This window comes from Canis lupus, chromosome 14 (genome assembly GCF_011100685.1).
Source record: "Canis lupus familiaris isolate Mischka breed German Shepherd chromosome 14, alternate assembly UU_Cfam_GSD_1.0, whole genome shotgun sequence".
Lineage (NCBI taxonomy): Eukaryota > Metazoa > Chordata > Mammalia > Carnivora > Canidae > Canis > Canis lupus.
In genome coordinates, this window is record NC_049235.1 from 56,623,352 (window position 1) to 56,644,278 (window position 20,927).

At 39.1% G+C, this 20,927-nt stretch overlaps 1 pseudogene; it reads right to left on the reverse strand.

Annotated features, from left to right (window-relative positions):
- Window positions 1–9,188: 9,188 nt before the first annotated feature.
- LOC100687717 lies at window positions 9,189–9,444 on the reverse strand (annotated as a pseudogene).
- Between the last annotated feature and the right edge of the window lie 11,483 nt (window positions 9,445–20,927).

A 20,927-nucleotide genomic window follows, 5' to 3' on the forward strand; every position in this document is an offset into this window, starting at 1 on the left:
TGTTGATGTTTTTTTGAGGATTTTGCATCTGTGTTTATGAGCAATATTGGCCTATATTTTTCTTTTCTTGTAGTATCCATCTGTTTTTGGTATCAGAGTCATGCTGGCCTTGTTAAAAAAAAGTTTGGAAGTGTGCCTTCCTTTTCTGTTTTTTGGAAGGCTTTGGGAAGGATTGGTATTCCTTAACTTGTGATAGAATTTGCCAATGAAGCTGTCTGGTCATGGACTTTGTGTTGAGAGGTTTGTAGTCACTGATTCAATCTCCTTACTAGTATCTGTTTAGAGTCTCTTCCTGAATGATTCAATCTCAGCAGGCTTATGTTTCTAAAAATTTATTCTTTTCTTCTATATTTTCTTATTTATTGGTGCATAATTATTCATAAGAGTATCATGATTTTTTTTGTATATTTGTGGTATCAATTATGTCTCTTTTTTTAAGAGAAAGTATATTTATTTTTTAAAAGATTTTATTTATTTATTCATAAGAAAGAGAAAGAGAGAGAGAGAGAGGCGGAGACACAGGCAGAGGGAGAAGCAGGCTCCATGCAGAGAGCCCGATGTGGGACTCGATCCTGGGTCTCCAGGATCACGCCCTGGGCCAAAGGCAGGCACTAAACTGCTGAGCCACCCAGGGATCCCCCCTCTCTCTCTCTCTCTCTCTCTCTCTCTTTTTTAATATCTGATTATATTTGTTGGAGTCCTCTTTTGATTTTGGTGAGTCTAGCTAAGAGTTTGTTTCATTTATCTTTAAAAAAAAACAGCTCTTCATTTTTTAGATCTTTTCTATTATCTTTTTAGTCTCTACTTCATTAATTTCCTCTCTGATCTTTGCTATTTTCCTTCTTTCTTTCTTTGTTCTTTTTCTAGTTCCTTGAATTATAAAAGCAGATGCTTTATTTGTGATCTTTCTTGTTTCTTAGTGTAGGCACTTATCGTGATGAACTTCCCTCTTAGCACTGCTTTTGCTGCATCCCATACAGTTTGGTATGTTGTATTTCCATTTTAATTTGTCTCAGGATCTTTTTAGTTTCTCTTTTGTTATTTTCTTTAACCCACTGTTTTTCAGTACTATGTTTAATCTATTAATCCAAATATTTGTGGATTTTCTAATTTTCTTGATTTTGATTTCAGTTTCATACCATTTTGGTCAAAAAAGATGCTTGATATGATTTAAGTCTTTTCAAATTTATTAAGACTTGTTTTTTTGTTAAGTCTTTAATTTTTTAAGACTTTAATTCAGACTTTGTAGATCAGAGATATATGATCTATCTTGGAGAATGTTCCATGTGTGATTGAGAAGATTATGTATTCTCCTGTGTTTGGATAAAATGTGCTATAAATGTTTAAGTTCATCTGGTCTAATGGGTCACTGAAGTCCAATGTTTCCTTGTTGATTTTCTATCTGGATTATCTATCTGTTGATGATAGTGGGGTATTAAAGTCTACTATTTTTATTTTGCCGTTTTTTCTTCTGGATCTGTTAGTATTTGCTTTGTATGTTTAGATGCTCCTATATTGGGGAAATAATTATTTACAAATGGTATATCCTCTTGTTGGATTGACCCCTTTATCGTTATATAATGACCTTTGTTTCTTATTACAGTCTTTGCCTTAGTGTCTATTTTGTTTGATATAAATATAGCTACTACTTTCTTTTAATTTCCATTTGTACGGAATATCTTTTTCCATTGTTTCACTTTCTGTGTGTGTTCTTAAAGCTAAAGTGAGTCTTACTGGCAGCATATAGTTAGGTCTTTTTTTTTTTTTTTTTCTTTCTTTCTTTCTTTTTTTTATCCATCCAGTCACTCTGTCTTTTGATTAGAGAATTTAGTTCATTTACATTGAAAGTAATTATTGATAGGTATGGACTTCCTGCCATTTCTTTTGTATAAATCCTTTATTTTCTTCTTTTGCTGCTTTCCTTTGTAATCTGATGAATTTTCTGTAGTGGTATGCTTACAGTCCTTTCTCTTTAGTCTTGATAGAGTGGTCTTATGGGAGATAAAACTTGTCAACCATCCTGGCCTGTGCTCCTGGTTGTTTCTCAAATCTTTGTGATTGTTCAGGTTGACCCCTTTGTTCTTTAGTGGCTCCTCATAGTTGAAGGTGTGTCAAGACCAGAGTCCCAAAAGGAAAAATTGTAGTCAGTCCCTGCAGGTTAGTTGGAAACCAGACTCTCAGGCAGTGTTTCAGAAAGTATATAATTAGGCTGCTTCCAGGGAGAAACTGAGAGGCGAGTGTTTTTGCCTACTTTCTCCGTAGTGGGCCTGGATGTGTAGCTGGTACTTGCAGATGGGATGCTCCTGAACCAGTAAGAACTTATTCTTTGATTTCTATAGTCCCGTGGGACTCCTGAATGAAGGCTCCATTGGCTGTCAGAGTCAGATTTATCCTTTGGGCAGCATCCATAGAAGCTGAAGTGCAGACACATGTACGAGCTCTTTCCAGGGAGATACTGGTCATTTGGGGCAGGCGGGAAGGAGATGGCAAGGAGGTGTCCACACTGAAGTGACCCCTTACATGTGTGCTAAATTAGAAGCTTGACCCTCAGACAACAGCTTTTTAAGTATGCAAATAGACTCCTTTTAGGGAAAATCTGAGAGCTGGACATGTGTTGCTTGCGTCCTCCGAGCTGAAACCTGGGATGATAGCTGCAGTGAGTGTCCATGCTCAGGCCCGTTAATAACTGCTCCTTTGTTGGCTATACACTGCTCCTTTGTTGTGGGTCTCATGGACACAAGCCCTGTTGGGCTTCAGACAGAGGTGTTTTCATAGCCCATTCCTCAGGGAGAATCTTAAAAGTTGAGGTGCTAGATGTTGGGTCCAAACCCTTTGCTTCTCAGGGAGAAGCTGGGATTTAGGAGTTCTCCTCTGATTGTCTGGCACTGTGTTGGAGTAGGGTTTATGACAAGAGTGTCTCAGCCTTTGCTGTCTGTTTCAGTGTGGACTTGTTTGTTTGTGTTTTCCTTAGTCACTGGATGTGTAGAAGTTGCTCAGTTAGTTTCTGGTTTTCTTTCAAGGGAACCTGATCCTTGTAGAGCTCTTCATACCATGTGTCATGGGAGGAGGGAAATTCAGTAGTCTCTTGTATCGCCATCTTTGAAGACTTCCTTTGTGGTTTTGTGGGTTTTTTGTTTTGTTTTTGTAGATGTCCTTTCTTAAGTGTCTTCCCAATCAACTCAAAGTTTTTAGCATGAGTTAATGTTGAATTTTGCCTAAGATTTTTCTGTCTGTATTAAATGATTCTGTTTTTTCTTTTTCTTTTTTTCTATTTTTAGAATATATTTTTCACCAGATACAGAAATCTTAGGTTGGCCATGTTTTTCCTTTTACCACTTTAGAAATCTACTTTGATTTTTCTCTGGCATGTATCCTTTCTGGTAAATTATGTGAAGTCCTTATCTTTGCAATGTGTCTTTTGCTCTGGCTGCTTTTAAGATTCTTTTTTTTTTTTTTTAATCACTTAGTACTCTGTAGTCCAGGCAGTTAACATACTCTAAAATCCATGCCTTAGAGGTACTCAGCTTGAATTCTAAAGAGGTAGATTAGGCAATAGAGGCATCTGCTATAAGCATTTGTCTAATTTTATTATTGATCATCAATAGAGCCTTGATTAGTAATGTCAGAAATGAATTTTCTTGGGTGAAATTAGTGACTTGTTAGTTGGCTTAATGAATGTTAGAAATATCTTTTTATCATCTGGCTAAACTGTTTTGGAGACAATTTTTAAAAAGATTCATTTGAGAGAGAGAGCATGTGCGAGCACATAAGTGGGGGGAGGCGCAGAGGGAGAGGAAGAGAGAATCCTCAAGCACGCTCCCCACTGAGTGTGGAGCCTGATGCGGGGCTTGATCCCAGTTCTGTAAGATCATGACCTAAGCCAAAATCAAGAGTTGGATGCTTAACTGGCTGAGCCTCCCAAACACCCTTTGGAGACATTTTTGATGGAGAATAAAGTGTAAACATCTTGAGAACCCAAGCACCTCAAGGATGGTGCTTGATCTCCTAAGTGGCCTCTAATCCAGTCTTGGTTAGAAAGATTTTGGGTTGACTAATTTCTGATGATAAAGTAAATGATCTACCTTAAGTCAGGCTTAAGTGAACTTTTCATGCAAGATGTTATATCATCTAATAGGATAGGAAGCTGAGACTTCATCAAATTCCTGAAACAGTGATATGAACTACTTGGTGTCTGCTTTCTAATGAATGCTTTTTAAAACAAATTTGAATGTGAGATAAAATTTGACCTATGAGTCATCTTTTATAATAGCCCAGTAGTGAGATTGAGGGAAAACAGTTATCCCTCACCCATTCTAATCATTGATGGCTCTCATTATTTACCAAAAAGAACCTAAGAGTTATGCATGACTGATTTATAATAGGCCCTAAATTAGTTTAAAGGTCCTTATAAAAATGTCTATTAAAATGTACTGGATATGTAAATAGAAAAGAAGATTAAAAATTATGAAGTCACCACAGGAGTTTTTTTTTTTTTTCTGTCCTCCAATATCCATCCTCAAGTACACCAAAAACTTAAATCACAACCTTGAGCCACAGAACCAAGTAGATCCAAATGGGAAAAAACTTCAAAATCGTCTAGTATAGGGATCCCTGGGTGGCTCAGCAGTTTAGTTCCTGCCTTCAGCCCAGGGAGTGATCCTGGAGTCCCGGGATTGAGTCCCATGTCAGGCTCCCTGCATGGAGCCTGCTTCTCCCTCTGCCTGTGTCTCTGCCTCTCTCTCTGGGTCTCTCATGAATAAATAAATAAAATTTAAAAAAATCATCTAGTATAGCCTTTTAATTTTTCAGTACCTTTCCTAAAGACTCAATTAATTGTTCAAAGGATTAATCAAGGTCCTCCATGGAAACTCTCTCAGGTTCTCATGAATCCCTTATTCTCTCTATTGAGCTTTAAAGTTTAAGAACTTAAAATTTTATTCATTTAACTAAAATGTTATCTGTTTGACTACCAGATTTTGTTGGCTCATCTACATTTCTCTAGATTTTAGAGATTACACTTTCTCATGTGTTGACCATATAATAGGTTCTCAGTGGTACTTATGTTTCATTAATCTATTTGATCTTTGTAACAACCCAATGAAGTAGATTCTAATATTATCACAGATATCACAGATAAGAGACCTGGAGTCAGAGACTTAAGGAATTTCCCCAAGGTCGTTGTCAGCTAGTAAATGGAGTGGCCATTACTCAAACCCAAGTCTGGTTACAGAGCCCAAACTCTTAATGCTGTATGATATGTTTAATCAATATATTGAGTGGGATAATTCAAGAAATAGTACAGGATCTAGCATGAAAATATTTTGAATTGATAAACATTATCTAATTTAGTAGACAACCAATTTTTTTCTCCTTTTTTTCCTCTGGTTTGATAGATACTTTAAATTTTTGAAGTCTTAACTAATTGGCCAAGAAGCTCCTGTGAAATAAACTAGAAACTTCTCTTCTACAAGGGAAAAAGACTTTGGTGGGCAGGAAATGATAAAAGTAGGAAAGAAAGACAAGAAAGGGCTTGAGGAACTCCAAAATCCAAAAAACTAGAAGATCATTGGGAAACATGGTTCAAGAGAGAAAATATGTGGGTGCCAGCCAGTAACTAGAGGGAAAGGCCATTGCAAGACATTCCTGCCATTTGGGTGTTCAGGAACCTGAATGGACAGTGAATGTACAAGCTGATTGTCTACACTTCCATAGCGCCATTCTGTTTCTTTGTTTTTTTTTTTTTTGTACTGATATTATTAATTCATTCCATTCATTGACTCCAGGAATTCTAAAATCCTAAATGAAAAAAAAAAAATCTAGATACCTATTGTAGTGGTGGTGGTCGTGAACATGGGAACCTTTTACCGCTCTAGGTGAGAGAAACTTGAACTGAGGTTTCTGGTTAAACAAGGACCTCCTCATCATATTTTTATCAAATTCTCGCCAAACATCTTTATACCTGTTATAGTTCTGTCAAAGGTCCAAAATAACCAAAGTAAAAACCAATGAATCACTGAAGTAAGAATTAGTAGAAATTTATTATGCACACACCAAAAAGACAATTTGCAAACCACAAGTGCTCAAACCAGAACATGGGATGAGGCTTTGTGGTATTTTGTTATAAATCAGCTTATATAGGGAGAAAGCAGTGACTGTTTATTCTTCACAGTGATTGCTCACAATATGAAAGTGTTCAGTTGTTACCTCATATCATCCTTGGGAACAGTTCAAGTTTTACTTAGCATTTCCAGAGGCATAAGCAAGAGGTGATCCAGGTCAAGTTAGACTTGCAAAATAAGCTAAATTAAGATTTGCCTACATGACTAAACTAGTTTTATCTGCTCAAGGACTGGTCTCTGTCAAGACTGGTCTCTGTCCTTGATTTTAGCAACGACTACGTAGTAGTATTAGGTAGTAGAGGTAAAAAGAAATTAGTAAAGTATGAATGGCCCTTGCCCTCAAGTAGCTAACAGTAGCTTCTGTTTCTTTGATGTTAAATATTTGGAACAACACTTTTTTTTTTTCTTCTCAAAGTTCTGGACTCAGCTAGGATGAAACATCTCTTCAGCTTGTGTTACTTAGTTGTCTTGCCCAGTTTTGTAGCTTTTGGTCTCTTTTCCTCAGCTTTGTTGCACCGTATTCACTTTCTGCTCCAGCGTGGTGTTTTCCACTGCTCCCTACCTCACTCCACGCACCCAGGGCATCACTTGATGTGAAGGACCCCATTGCCTTTATCGAATCTGATGACTTCCTTCTAACTAACTGCAGGGATTCTGATTCCATCCCTCAGTGTTCAGCCAAAAGGAACATAAAAGCTATTCTGAGACAATTTTGAGGTACTTGATGATTATAGAAGGAAAGATTTCTGAAGTTAGGAGGTACTTCCATTTTAAGTTTTAAAAACACAAACACCCTAGGCCCAGAAAAGTGACACAGGTCACTCAAGGGCAGAACAGGGAGTTTTATTTCAGTTTCTGTGCTCTATTTACTGTAGCACAATATATCACATTTAATAAGACTGTTCAGAAACAAGGAAGAAAGGGGCAGGAACATCCTGCTTCGCCTCTCAAATTACCCCACAGGTGCCGCATAGTTCACTAGTTCCTATTTCATTACTAACAAGGACAGTCTTAAAAATTCCAAGGTAAATTGTCAGAAATGTGTGAACCACAAACTGGTTTGACCAAACCAACTTGTGCTGCTTTTGCTATAAAAAAATGTTTTAGTGACAATATTAGTATATTTGGACCCAAATATCCTTTGAAGGATTGTCTGGAAGAAAACAGAACATTGATTGTTTAGGCCCCTTGAAGACACAGAGGCCCAGATATCAAATGAATTTGATCAGTTTGTTTTCTCCTCCTAAAGAGAAAAAAATGTTCCAAATCACTGGGTATTCATCGTAGAAAGAATTCAGCTGTAAGCGAGAGTTACTTTAGTATCTATGGACCATTTCCAGTTCTGAGCCAAGTAGATACACCAGAACTTTCTGGATTGAAAGGGAAGCTATGTGGTTAAAAGAGTATGTCAGTTTCTTTAAAAATAAAATTCCTAAAAAAAATAAAAAATAAAAAAATAAAATAAAATTCCTACTGGAATTTTTGTTAGGGTTGCTTTAAATCTGTAGATTTAGGAAAAATTGACTCTCATCAATATTAAATCTTACCACCACTAACAGGCTGTATCTCTACTTAGGTCTTGCTTAATCTGTCAACAATATCCATATTATTCAGGTATTACATGTGTTATGTATATTCCTAAATATTTCATGTACTTGATACTATGGCAAATGAATTGTTTTCTAATTGCTTAGAATATAAAAATACAATGGATTTTTGTACACCGATCTCCTATCCTGGACCTTACTAAATTCACTTAGTTCTAGTAACTCATTTGTAGATTCCTGGGGATTCTCTGTGTATGTGATCTGAAAATAATGACAGTTTAACTTTATCCCCGTATGCAGACCTTTATTTTCTTGCATAGGCCTGTTTTTAATAAAAAAGTGGTGAGAGTATGTGTCCTTGCCTTTTCTTGATTTTAGGGGAATGCATACGTCTTTCCCCATTAATACTATGATGTTGCTTATAGGTTTTTTCCTAGATGTCCTTTATCAGGCTGAGGTAGTTCCCCTCTACTCCTAGTTTGCTGAGAGTATTTGTCATGAATGAGTGTTGCATTCTGTCAATGCCCTTTCTGCATCGTGAGATGACCCTGTATGAGGTAAATATGCTGAATTGTATTGATTGACCACCCCCCCCCACCCCCCCCCACCCCCGGCTTTATTGAGATGTAATTGACCTATAACATTGTGAAACTTTAAGGTATGCAGCACGATGACTCAGCACCCGCGTATTGCAAAATGATTATGAGAATCAGATTAACGAACACATCCATCACCTCATGACATTACAATTTTCGTGTGTGTGGTAAGAACTTGTAATATCTACTCTCAGCAACTTTGAAGTATACAGTAAGTATTGTTAACTGGTCACCATGCTGTGCTTACATCCCCAGAACTTATTTATCTTACTGGCAGTTTGTTCCTTTTAACTACCTTCACCCATTTCCCCCCGGCCCCTAACTCCTGCCTCTGGCAACCCAAAATCTGTTCTGTTTACATGAGTTTGTTGTTTATTTTTTTGTTGTTTTTAGATTCCACATATACGGGAGATCACATAGTAGTTGTCTTTCCCCGTCTGACTTACTTCACTTAGCCTAATGCCCTCAAGTTTCTTCCTCCTTGTCACGGATAGCAGTATTTCTTTCTTTGTTAGGACTTAATAAGAGTCCATTGTACATGTATACCACGCTCTCCTTATCCATTCATCCACTGATGAACACTTAAGTCATTTCCAGATCTTAGTTGTTGTTGGTTATTGTTGGAGACCCATTTAATGTGGATGGACGCTCCAGGCCTGGGCAGAGTTGGGGGGTGTCCCAGGATTGGTCAGGCAGGCAAAGTAGGTGGGTCATAGGCCCACACTTGACCCCGGGAAGGGATGTCAGGTAGTTGAAGCTGGCCCAGGCATGCCCAAGGGTAGTACCAGAAGGGTGGCCCAGGCAGGCAGACCCACCAGGGGGCCTGGAGGCCAGCCCTGGAGAAGGTATCTAAGCCAAGGGGTGAGTACCCAGGCCAGAGCCCAGCCCAGAAGGCAGGGGTGGGGCTGGTTGAGAGCTCTCAGAGTCTAGGGACTGGCATCACTAGGGGCCTCCCCGAGCCGCTGCTAGAACTCAACATGTGTCTACTGGTTGTACTCAAGTAGCTCCCGGAGGCGGGTGTGGATGTGGCCATTCTTCTCCTCCAGATGGTCTAGACAGGAGTTGATTTGGCCCAACATGGAGTTGATGGCAGCGTATTCTGCTTCCCTGAAGCTGACGTTCTCACCTTCACGGGCTGTCTCCCCCTGGCATGCCTGAGTCCCCACTGGAGCCTGACGTCATGGCCTCCTGCACCACAGGAGCCTCCCAACGATGGAATGTGGGATCCCGGTGCCCATAAGATGGAGGTGACGCATCCATGTATTGTAAACAATGCTGCAATGACCAAGGAGGTGCAGATATCTTTTTGAGCTTATGTTTTTATTTTCTTTGGCTAGGTCACTGGAAGTGAGACTGCTAGGGTGTACGGTTATTTTATTTGGAATTTTTTTTTTTTTTTTAAAGAACCTCCATACTGTTTTTTCTAGTGGCCGGACCAGTTCACATTTTTACCAATACAACACAAGGGATATCTTTTCTCTACATCTTTGCCAGTGCTTTTTATTTCTTGTCTTTTTGATGATAGTCATTCTAACCAGTGTGAGGACGTACTTCACCGTGGTCTCAGTTTGGATTTCCTTGTTGATCAGTGATGTCGAGTACCTACCTGTTCACGTACCTGTTGGCCGTCCATAGGTCTTCTTTAGAAAAACATCTATTCAGATTTTCTGATGTATTTTTGAATCGGATTGTTTTAAAAAACATTATGAATCCTTTATATATTTTGGATATGAATGCCCTTAGATACAGACTTTGTAAATATTTTTTTCCCACTCCACAGGTTGCCTTTTCATTTGTTGATGGTTACCTTTGCTGTGCAGAAGCTTTTTAGTTTGATGCAGGCCTACTTGTTCATTTTATTTTATTTAGAGATTTATTTTAGAAAGAGAGGCCACATGCTCCCATGCAGGGGCAGGGAAGCAAACTCCCTGCTGAGCATAGAGACCAATGCGGGGCTCCATGACCCTGAGATCATGACCTCAGCTAAAATCAAGAGTTGGATGCCCAACTGATTGAGCCACCCAGGTGGCCTCCACCTGTTTATTTTTGCCTTTGTTGCTTTTGGTGTCAAATCCAAAAAATCATCAAGACCAATGCCAAGGAATTTACCACCTGTTTTTTTTTTCCTAGGAGTTTTATGGTTTCAAGTCTTACTTTTAAGGGCTTAATCCATTTGGGTTAATTTTTTTGTATATGGTATAAGATCGCTGTCCAGTTTCATTCTTTTGCATGTGGCTGCCCAGTTTTCCCACCCCATCTATTGAAGTCTATCTTTTTCCCATTGTATATTCCTGGTGCCCTTGTCATAAATTGGCTAGTGTCAGTTTATTTCTAGCCTCTGTTCCATTGTTCTGTGTGTCTGTTTCTATGACAAAATCATACTATTTTGATTACTATAGCTTTTAATCTAGTTTGAAATGAATGAACATGATGCCTCCAGCTTTGTTCTTCTTCCTCAAGATTGCTCTGGCTACCTTCTGTGACTCCATATAAAACCTTTAGAGTTGTTTGTTCTATTTCTGTAAAAACTGCCACAGGAATTTTGAAAGGAATTACACTGAACCTGGACTGCTTTGGGTAGTATGGACATTTTAACAATACTAGTTCCTCCAGTCCATGAGCATAGAATGTCTTCTCATTCATTTGTGTCATCTTTAATTTCTTTCATCAAAGTCTTACAAGTACATACAACTGTACATAACTGTGCCTCCATGTGCAGGTTTTTTGTCTCCTTGGTTAAATTTATTCCTAGGTGTTTTGTTCTTTTTTGATGCAATTATAAATTATCCTTGTTTCATAATTGCTTTTTCAAATAGTTTGCTATTTGTATATAGAGACACAACTGATTTTTATATATTTATTTTGTACACTTCAACTTTACTGAATTTGCTGATTGGTCCTAACGGTTTTTGGTGGAGTCTTCAGGGGTTTTTATATGGTACCATGTCATCTAAATAGTTTTATTTCCTTGCCAACTTGCGTACTTTTAATTTTTTTTCCTTGCCTAATTGCTCTGACTAGGACTTCTGATAGTGTGTTGAATAAAAGTGGAGAAAGTGGGCATCTTTGTTTTGCTTCTGATCTTAGAGGAAAAGCTTTTAACCATTGAGTAGGACATCAGCTCTGGACTTGTCGGTGATGGCCTTTGTTATGTTGAGGTATGTTCCCTCTATGCTCAGATTATTGAGAGTTTTTATCCTAAATGGATGTTGAATCTTGTCAAATGCTCTTCTGTGTCTATTGAGATTATATGATTTTGGTCCTGGATTTTGTCAATGTGGTGTATCACATTTATTGATTTGCAGATGTTGAAACATCCTTGCATCTCGGGAATAAATTCCACACAATCACGGTATATGATGTTTTTAATGTATTGTTGAATTTGGTTTGCTGCTTTTTGTTAAGGATTTTTGCATTTATATCTATCAGATATTGGCCTGTATTTTCTTTCCTTGTGGTATCCTTGTGTGGTTTTGGTATCAGGGTAATGCTGACTATGTGAAATGAGTTTGGAAGTGTTCACTATCCTGTTTTTTTTTTGGAAAAGTTTGAGAAGGATTGGTATTAATTCTTTTTTTTTTGGTAGAATTCACCAGTGAAGCCGTCTGGTCCTAGAGTTTTATAAGTAGGGAGTTTTAAAATTATTGATTCAATCTCCTTAGCAGTAATTGACCTGTTTAGATTTTCTATTTTCTTAATGATTCAGTCTTGGAAGGTATGGTTCCAGGAATTTAACGATTTCTTCTTTGTTATTCAACTTGTCGGCATATAATTATTCATAGTAATTTCTTCTGATTCTTTATATTTCTGTGGTATTAGCTGCAATGTCTCCTCTTGCATTTCTAATTTTATTTAAGCCTCCTCCCCTTTTTTTTCTTAGTGAATCTAGCTGAAGTTTTGTCAGTTTTATCTTTTCAAAAACTCTTGGCTTAATCTTTACTGTTGTCTTTTTAGTCTCTTTTGCATTTATTTCTGCTCTTCTCTTTGTTATTCCCTTCCTCCTACTAGCTTTGGGCTTTGTTCTTTTTCATTTTCTAGAGGTAGGCATTTATTGCTCTGGATCTCCCCCTTAGAACTGCTTTTGCTGCATCCCGTACATTTTGGTGTACTCTATTCCTCTTCTTGTTTGCCTCAAGGTACTTTTTTGTTTTGCTTTTGAGGTCTTCATTGACCCACTGGTTGTTCAGTAGCATGTTGTTTAGTCTCCACATATTTGTGAATTTCTCCAGTTTTCTTCTAGTGATTGATTTCTAGTTTCATATTATTGTGTTGGAAAAGATGTTTGATATGATTTCAGTCTTCTTAAATTTGTTAAGATTTATTTGGTGGACTAATAATATACGATCTACCCTGGAGATTGTTCATGTGCACTTTAGAGAAGAATATGTGTTCCGGTGCTTTTGGGTAGAATTTTATGTACTCGTTAAGTTCACGTAGTTTAAAGTGTTGTTTAAAACCGATGTTTCTTTATTGATTTTCTGTCTGGATGATTTATCTACGAATGTAAGTAGTATATTAAAGTCCTCTACTATTATTGCATCGCTCTTCTATTTCTCCCTCTAGGTATAATAATATTTCCTTTATATATTTAGGGGCTCCTATGTTGGGTACATAATTACTTGCAAATGTTGTATCCTCTTGTTGGGTTGATCCCTTTATTGATACATGATGCCTTTATTATTGGTCTTTATTGGTTTTTATTTTATTATTGGTCTTTATTTTAAAGTATTTTACCTGATATAAATATAGCTACCTCAGCTTTCTTTTGGCTTCCATTTTCATGGAATATCTTTTTTCTATTCCTTCACTTTCAGTCTCTGTGTGGCCTTATGTCTAAATTGAGTTTCTTGTGGGCAGCTTATAGATGGGTCTCTCTCTCTCTTTTTTTTAATCCATTCATTCTGTGTCTTTTGAGTTGGGAATTTAGTCCATCTATATTTAATTATTGATAGATGTACCAATGGCCATTTTGTTGATTCTTTTCCAGCGTCCTTCTTTTTTTTCTTCCTCTGTTCTTTTCCTCTGTTATGTAATGACTTTGTTTAGTGATATGCTTAAATTCATTTCTTATTATCTTTTGCACACCTACTATAGTTTTTTTTTTTTTTTTTTGCTTGGTAATTACCATGAAACTTATATGGGTTATTTTTGTGACTGTCTATTTTAAGTTGATAAAAACTTAAGTTTGAACATATTCTATACTCTATATTTTTACTCTTTCACTCACACTTTGTTTCTGATGTTACATTTTACACCTTTTTTATCTTGTGTATCTTAGTTATTATAGCTACAGTTATTTTTATTACTTTTATCCTCATATTAATTTTATAAGTGATTAATGTACCACCTTTACCATATATTTTCCTTTGCCAGTGATATTTATATTTTTATGTGTTTTCCTGTTATTAATTAGTATCCTTGTTTCAGCTTAAAGAAGACCCTTCAACGTTTCTTGTAAGTCTGGTATGATGGTGCTGGAGTCCACCTTTCTGAGGTGTTGTCTTATTCTTTTGTTTAAAACATATTCCTCTCTTTCTTTATTGTGCTTTACTATCTGTACTGGTTTTGTACGTGTTAGATGAAATAGCCACATCTTCCAGTCTTGAGGGGTTGGTCTTATGTAGAAGACAAACCTTATTGCCCTCTGCCCTAGCTCTTGGTTGACTCTCAAACCTTTGTAGTTATACAAGTAGCCTATTTAATTTTTAATAGCTCCCAGTAGTTGAAATTATACTAAATATAATAAGACCAGTCAGTGTCCCAAAGGAGGGGGATTTCAGTCAGCACCTATATTTAGGCTGACTGGAGGCCAGACCTTTGGCAACAGCTGTTAAAAATATGCAAATGTATGCAGTCCCGTGGGACCACAAACATAAGCCCTGCCGGTTCTCAGAGCCAGATGATCCAGAAGAGTCCCTGGGAAGCAGTTGCTGAAAGTTGGGCTTCAGATAAGTGTGCAAGCTTCTTTCTGTGAGGAACCAGCAAGCTGGAGAGTGACAGAGGAAGAACACAAAGACAGTGTCCTAACCTGCACTCCCCAAGAGCACCTATATGGTCTCTAGATGTGTGTCAAACTTGAAACCTTCCTCTAAGGCCAAAGCTCTAGTCTAGCAAGTAGACTTCTCAGAAAGGCTGGGGATGTGTTTCACTCTGCTCTCCATGCTGCGCCTTGGGCATAGTAACCTGCCCCGAATGCTCTCTCCACTTGTTACAGTCCTGGGGAGCCCAGGAATACCAGACCCCTGGCCACCAGATCCTGGTGATCAAGGAGTGTCTCCTTTCCTGCAGCCACAAACTTGAGTGCACCAGATGCCAGTTGTGTGGTGATGGTGTTCTGGAGTGCAGTGGAGGGAGAGCGTGGAGAGATATAGTACCTACCCTCCAAGGTATCAGGAAAGGTTTACAGTCAGCTCTTGGATGTGTTTTCAGGTGGAAGCCTGCCCATAAGGCTGTAGCTGTGATGTTAAAGTAATAGGCCTCTTTCTGGAAAAATTTCCTGGGTCCATTTCCTCTTGCTGTGCCTGGGGTGGTTGCTGTTTAAGGGCCCTTTCTCTATTAGTTCCAGTCCTGTTGAACCATGAGCATAAGCTCCACTGGGCCCACAGGGCCAGCCAATGTAAAGGTGTTCCTTGGCAGCAGCTATAAAAATCAGGGAAGCAAAAAAGGTATAAGCTCCTTTTACGACACCAGCAAGCTGGAGCTAGGCAGAGGAGAGCACAGAGCCAGCATCAACCAGCCTCTTCTGTTCCCTTCACTCCTCAGGGAGACGCGCTGGGGTTTTGAGTTCCCTTTTCATTTTGGTTCATGATGCCAGGGGTAGAGTTTAAGGTGAGATTGTGCCTCAGACTTTCCTACCTTCTCTGATGTTTGCTCAATGTGAAAGGGTTTGCTCGATGTGAAGGGACTGCGCCACCAGTTTTTTTTTGTTGTTGTTGTTTTGTTTTTAAGGAGAAATTGTTCCATATATAGTTGTAGATTCTGTGTCCACGTAATTCGGAAGTGAGTTCAGGGTCTCCCTCTATCACCATCTTGAACCAGACTACCGTACTGTTTTGATCATTATAGCTTTGGAATGGAGTCTGAAATCAGTATGATGCCCCAGCTTTTTTTCTTCCTCCAGATTGCTTTGGCTTTTCAGGGTCTTTTGTGGTACCATGCAAATTCTAGGATTTAAAAAATATTTCTGTAGAAGATGCCATTGGAACCTCGCTATGGATTGTACTGAATCTGTGGATGGCTTTTTAATAATATAGACATTGCAACAATAGTTCTTCCAATCCATGAACCACAGGATAGCTTTCCATTTATTTGTAATTTCTTCAGTTTCTTTCATCAGTGTCTAATAGTTATCACCGTACAGATCTTTTACCTTTTTGGTTAAATCTATTCCTAAGTGCATCACTGTTTTTGATGCTATTGTTAATAGGATTATTTCATTTCTTTTTCAGTTAATTTGTTGTTAGCGTCTAGAAATGCTATTGATTTGTGCATGTTGATTTTTGTATTCTATAACTTTACTGAAGTCACTGATTAGATTTTTTGATGGAGTCATTAGGGTTTCCTATATGTTAGATTATGTCATCTGCAAACAGAGACAATTTTACTTCTTCTTTCTTGATTTTGATGCCTTCTTTACCATTTTTTGCCTGATTGCTCTAGTGAGGATGTACAGTAGTGTGTTGAGTGGGAGTAGTGAGAGTTGGCAACCTTGTCTTGTTCCTGATCTTAAAGGAAAAACTTTTAGCCATTGGCTTTCATTATGTTGAGATACGTTGCTTTTACAGTCAGTTTGAGTTTTTATCATGAATAGATACTAAATTTTGTCAGATGCTTTTTCTGCATCTATTGAAAGGATCATATAATTTTTATCTTCTAATGTGAGGTATCACATGTATTGATTTCATATGTTGTACCATCCTTGCATTCCAGGAATGAATCCCACGTGATCATGTATATGATTCTTTTAATGTGATTGATGTTCTTCAAAGTTTACCAAACTTTGTGTTTCTGGTACAAATCTACGTTGGATATAATGTATCTTTTTCATATATTGCTGGATTCTATTTGCTATTATTTTGTTAAAGATTTTTGCATCTCTGTGCACAAGGATTATTGGTCTAAAGGGGGCTTTAAAAATTTTTTTTAAAGATTTTATTTATTTATTCATGAGACACACACACACACACAGGGGGGGGCGGGCAGAGACACAGGCAGAGGGAGAAGCAGGATCCCTGCAGGGAGCCTGATGTGGGACTCGATCCTAGAACTCCATGTTCACACCCTGAGCCAAAGGCAGGTGCTCAACTGCTGAGTCACTCAGGTGACCCTAGGGGGCTTTTTTTTGTTTGTTTTCTTAGAATATGTTTGGTTCCTGTTTTTGATTAGTTATTTTTTATTCCAATTTTATCTCTACTTTTGACTAGTTATATATTTTAGTTTTAATTTTTTAATTTAGTTTTTCTAGTTGGCAATGTGCATATTTAACTTATTACCTTGTACCTTCAAATAATATTGTACTACTTCAGGTACAATGTAAGAACCTTACCACAGTTACTTCCATTTCTCTCATACTGTCCCATTCCTTGTACTTTTGTCAAACATTTACTTCTTTTTATGTCATAAGTTCCATTCGTTGATTGCTTTTATTCCCATTAAACAATTATCTTTCAGAGAATTTAAAAATAAAAAGTCTTATTTCCTACATATCATATATGTCATTTCTAGTATTGCTCATTTTGGGGAGTAAGGTACACATTTTGATCAGGAATCAATTGCTCATTTGAAGAACTACTTTGGTTATTTCTTAGAGAGCTGATGACAGCAAGATTTTTTTTTTTCATCTAAAAATACTTCGTTTTCTTTTTTTTTTTTTTTGCTATAAAATTTAGCGTAGGCCAGAGACTTAGAATGAAAAAATGTGAGCCATCTCAATGCTTTCGATATTGAGTACTTTTTGAAATCATGTTTGGGATGTAGGGGTTACATAGGCATTGTTATATTCTCACCTTTAAAGTGTAGCTATTGGAAAGCTTGAAAATATGTTTGTGGCTCACGTTTTTGGCTAATAATACATTTTTTTCTTGGACAGCACTGATCTCTCTATAAACAGTCTTTTAAAAATATAAATGCCTGACAGTTGCTAAAAACTCCAGTGACTTCTCATTGTCTCAGAGGCTTCTCATTCCAGAGGCTACAGCGGAATCCAGCCTGTGCCACAGGCAGCCTCCACCTTCATCTCTGTTAGTTCTTCTCTTGGCTCAATGTGTTTCAAGCCTCGGGCTCCTTCCTGTTACCTCCTTAGGACAGTCGCCAATTCTGTAACCCCTGGCTCCACGTCCCTTCACCCCTTTCATCCTTCAGGTGTCAGAGTCAATATTAGGTCCTTGAAGACCTTGCCTCGCACGAGTCTGCCCTAATGTTACCCTTCCTACAGGACCTTGCCCAGCTGTGCTCTATCCCACCATTCCACTGATTTCCTTTACAAAACATTCAGAATACAAAGTTGTTTTGTTTTGTTTCTTTATTTACTCACAGTCTCACCCCAATAGGCTGGAGGCTCCAGGCTGAGAAGCATCTCGCACATCCTAACACTGTGTCCCTAGCACGTAATATTACTTTAACCGATGAATAAAGTCTGAGGCTGCTCTGAACAAATGTAAACTTTTCAGTTCACTAAGGAGAAATGTACTCTTGATTTTCTTAAAATATAAGCCAAATGATTTTTATGGTATGGTTAGCTAATACCAAGGTATCACAATACATGGGAACGACTAGCAGGATTTCTGATTTTCTGTTGTGCTTTCTTCTTGAGAATAAGAAAAAGCTTTTTTTTTTTTTTTTTTAAGGATACTATAGCCTAGAGAAAATAAAAGGTCCTCTTAACTTTGTGGCCAGAATTTGAGGTCATGGCTCGTGACATTCAAGTGTTATCTTCACTATTTAAGACAGAACAATGGGTAACTGCATCTCTCTTCCCAATGTATTTCCATGGTCCTAACACTCACCAGACCTCCTACTCTGCAACTAAACATATTTCTTTATAGTAAAAACCAAACTAACAGAGGATATTTGTTCATTTAATTTGCTCCTTTAATACTTGTGGGATGTTCTCGAGAAAAATGATCTTGCAAAAGGGGTGGCATAGAATTCTGGAAGTATCTCATGACTTCAGAGATCGGCTTTCCGACCGTGGGCCATGACTGTTCGTAAGCAGTGGCTAACTCGGGATGGCGAGGGCTAGCCAACTGAACTTGATTTTCAGTTAAGTATTAGCTGCACAAAGAAATATGGTGTTTTTGAAAATTCAACCTTGTCTCTCAAAACTGGCTACTTTTCCTAGTTAATCAGATTTTGTGGAGTTCCTATTTGTTTTCTTTTACATAAGCAGCTGCAAATAGTCTATTTTGGAGGCCCTCACCTTCAAGTTAACATAGAAGGAAAATGCAAATTGCTAATGTAGTTTATAAACTTCCAATTACGTGTCTATCGCTCATTTCATACACTTAGTTAAAAATCTGATGCTCGTAATAGAGCTGCCGGTATTTATTTGTGAATTGACTATACTTTGAAAAGATGTCGGAATGCCACAAGGGTTGTAAGATTCGGGACTTATTTTAGGGAAGAGGTAACTAGGAACACCTGATTGTGTTACCTTATTTAATGCTCATGAACTACTTGCCAGGGTTGTCATGACCCTACTTTACTGCTGAGAAAACTGCATTAAAGAAATTAAGTAACTTGTCTTAGACCAGACAGGTAATAAATAGCAGTGCTTAATTCAGCCCCAGGGCAGTTTTTTTTTTAATTTGGAATTTTAATTAAGTACATAAACAGCGACAGGAGAAGGAGTTCTAATGCTGGACGTTACCTGTAGGTGAAGGGTTTCCGATTAGTCCCCTTGTAGTGTGCTGTCACGCAGGATAACAAAGAAGCCTAGTATAGTTTTTCCTGAAGAAGAAAGCCGATTTCCTGCATTCAGTACAGACTTCTGTGCCATTTGCGTGGAGTTTCCACTGTTTACCTACAACTGATTAAAAGGGGCAGAGCGCGGAGCATTCTATTTCCTTCCAGGTGACTTCTTCACATTGCCTGGCTTTTGGAAGTTCTCCTTCCACAAATCTTCTATGACTATGGACCCTCGTAAACCCCAGTCCTCTGCTTTCTCCCCACTGACTGGACAAATACGATGGCTTGTTGTGCATAATAGAGAGGCAGCGAGGCCCGGGAACCCAGGAGGATGCATCAGCTTCTTTAGCTCTGAACCTCCAGCCAAAGGAAGCCCAACAATGCCCGCACCAGGGGGGCAGCAAGTCTTGGAGAGACTCCAGGGGGTGCGTTTTGGAGAGTCCTCGCCGTCTAAGCCCCACCCAAGCGAGCCGTGCACCTGGGGCTCGTTTGTGGGTACTTCCCTGCACCCACTTGTGTGTGGCTCGCAGCGACGTCGGGGGTGCGAGATCTTTCTCCAAGCTGGGTCCTTGGCTCGTCCTGCGTTTAGAGTGAGCCTCAGGAACCGAGGAGAGTGGAAGCTCATTAACCTTCACAGAGGTCTTCTGAGGGGAGTCCCTTTGAGGTGAAGGTGAGCAGGTAGGCTGCAGGCCCCACAGGCCTCCCACTACCTCGAACATGTGCTGGCAGCGGGGCTGGTCAGCCCCAGGGCGGCTTCCCGGCAGACCTTTGTACCCCGGGGCGCCTGGGGGCTCAGTGGTTGAGCCTTGGTCTTGGGCTCAGGCTGTGACCCCAGGGTCCTGGGATCGAGTCCCGTGTTGGGCTCCCCGCAGGGAGTCTTGTTCTCCCTCTGCCTGTTTCTCATGAATAAATAAAATCTTAAAAAAAAAAAAAAAGACCTCTTTACCCCAAGCCACCCCCCTGGGCTCCCTTATATTGTATTGACTTTGGAAGATTTTTGGCCACGACCCTCAGAAAGCCGTGCCTCACAGCCCAGCCCGGTCCACAAGCCCGCAAAGTGTTTTTACTTTCGTTGACTGACACCATGACGTACTGTGACCCTTCCCATTCCACTTTTAAAAAAATTGTTAGTTGTGACTAAGTTGATAGAATGAGCCATCAGATCTGTCTGTATCTTGAAAGCTGCTGATAGAAAAAAATGCCCTCTAGACACCTTGCCGTCTGCCGTCCTGTTATAAAGAGTGAACACGCTGAACGTCAGTGATGAATCGAAGCTGCACGGATAAGACCCATGAGCCATCTGGATGATGTGGTTTGAATCTGGATTCCTCTGATGCTTGACAGGCTAACGGGATCTTGAGCTTCAGAAAAGCAGCTAATAGAAAACCCAACGCCTACGAGTTCCAAATGGATATAATCCAAGCAGGTGTACGTAAGCCGGAGGAGACCCATCACATCCACCTAAATCTGGGTGTGCTGGTCTGAGTTTTTGAGAACATTCTTCAGTGTCTTTGTGGAAACACTTGAGAGTAGAACCCATCGCCACCAGGGCACTAAGGAGTCCTGTGTTGCGGCCTAAGACTAGTTCCCCTGGCCTCTTCCCCCCAGCTCTGTCCCTTGCTGTAGATCTGCGCACCCCCCCCACCCCCGCACACCTACCTGTGCAGAGCTCAGAGCTGGACACCCCCAGGACGCGCCAAGATGAAGCCCAGGCAGGAGGCGGACGCGTGTGGGAGTCGAGCTCTTCCCTGCTAGAAACG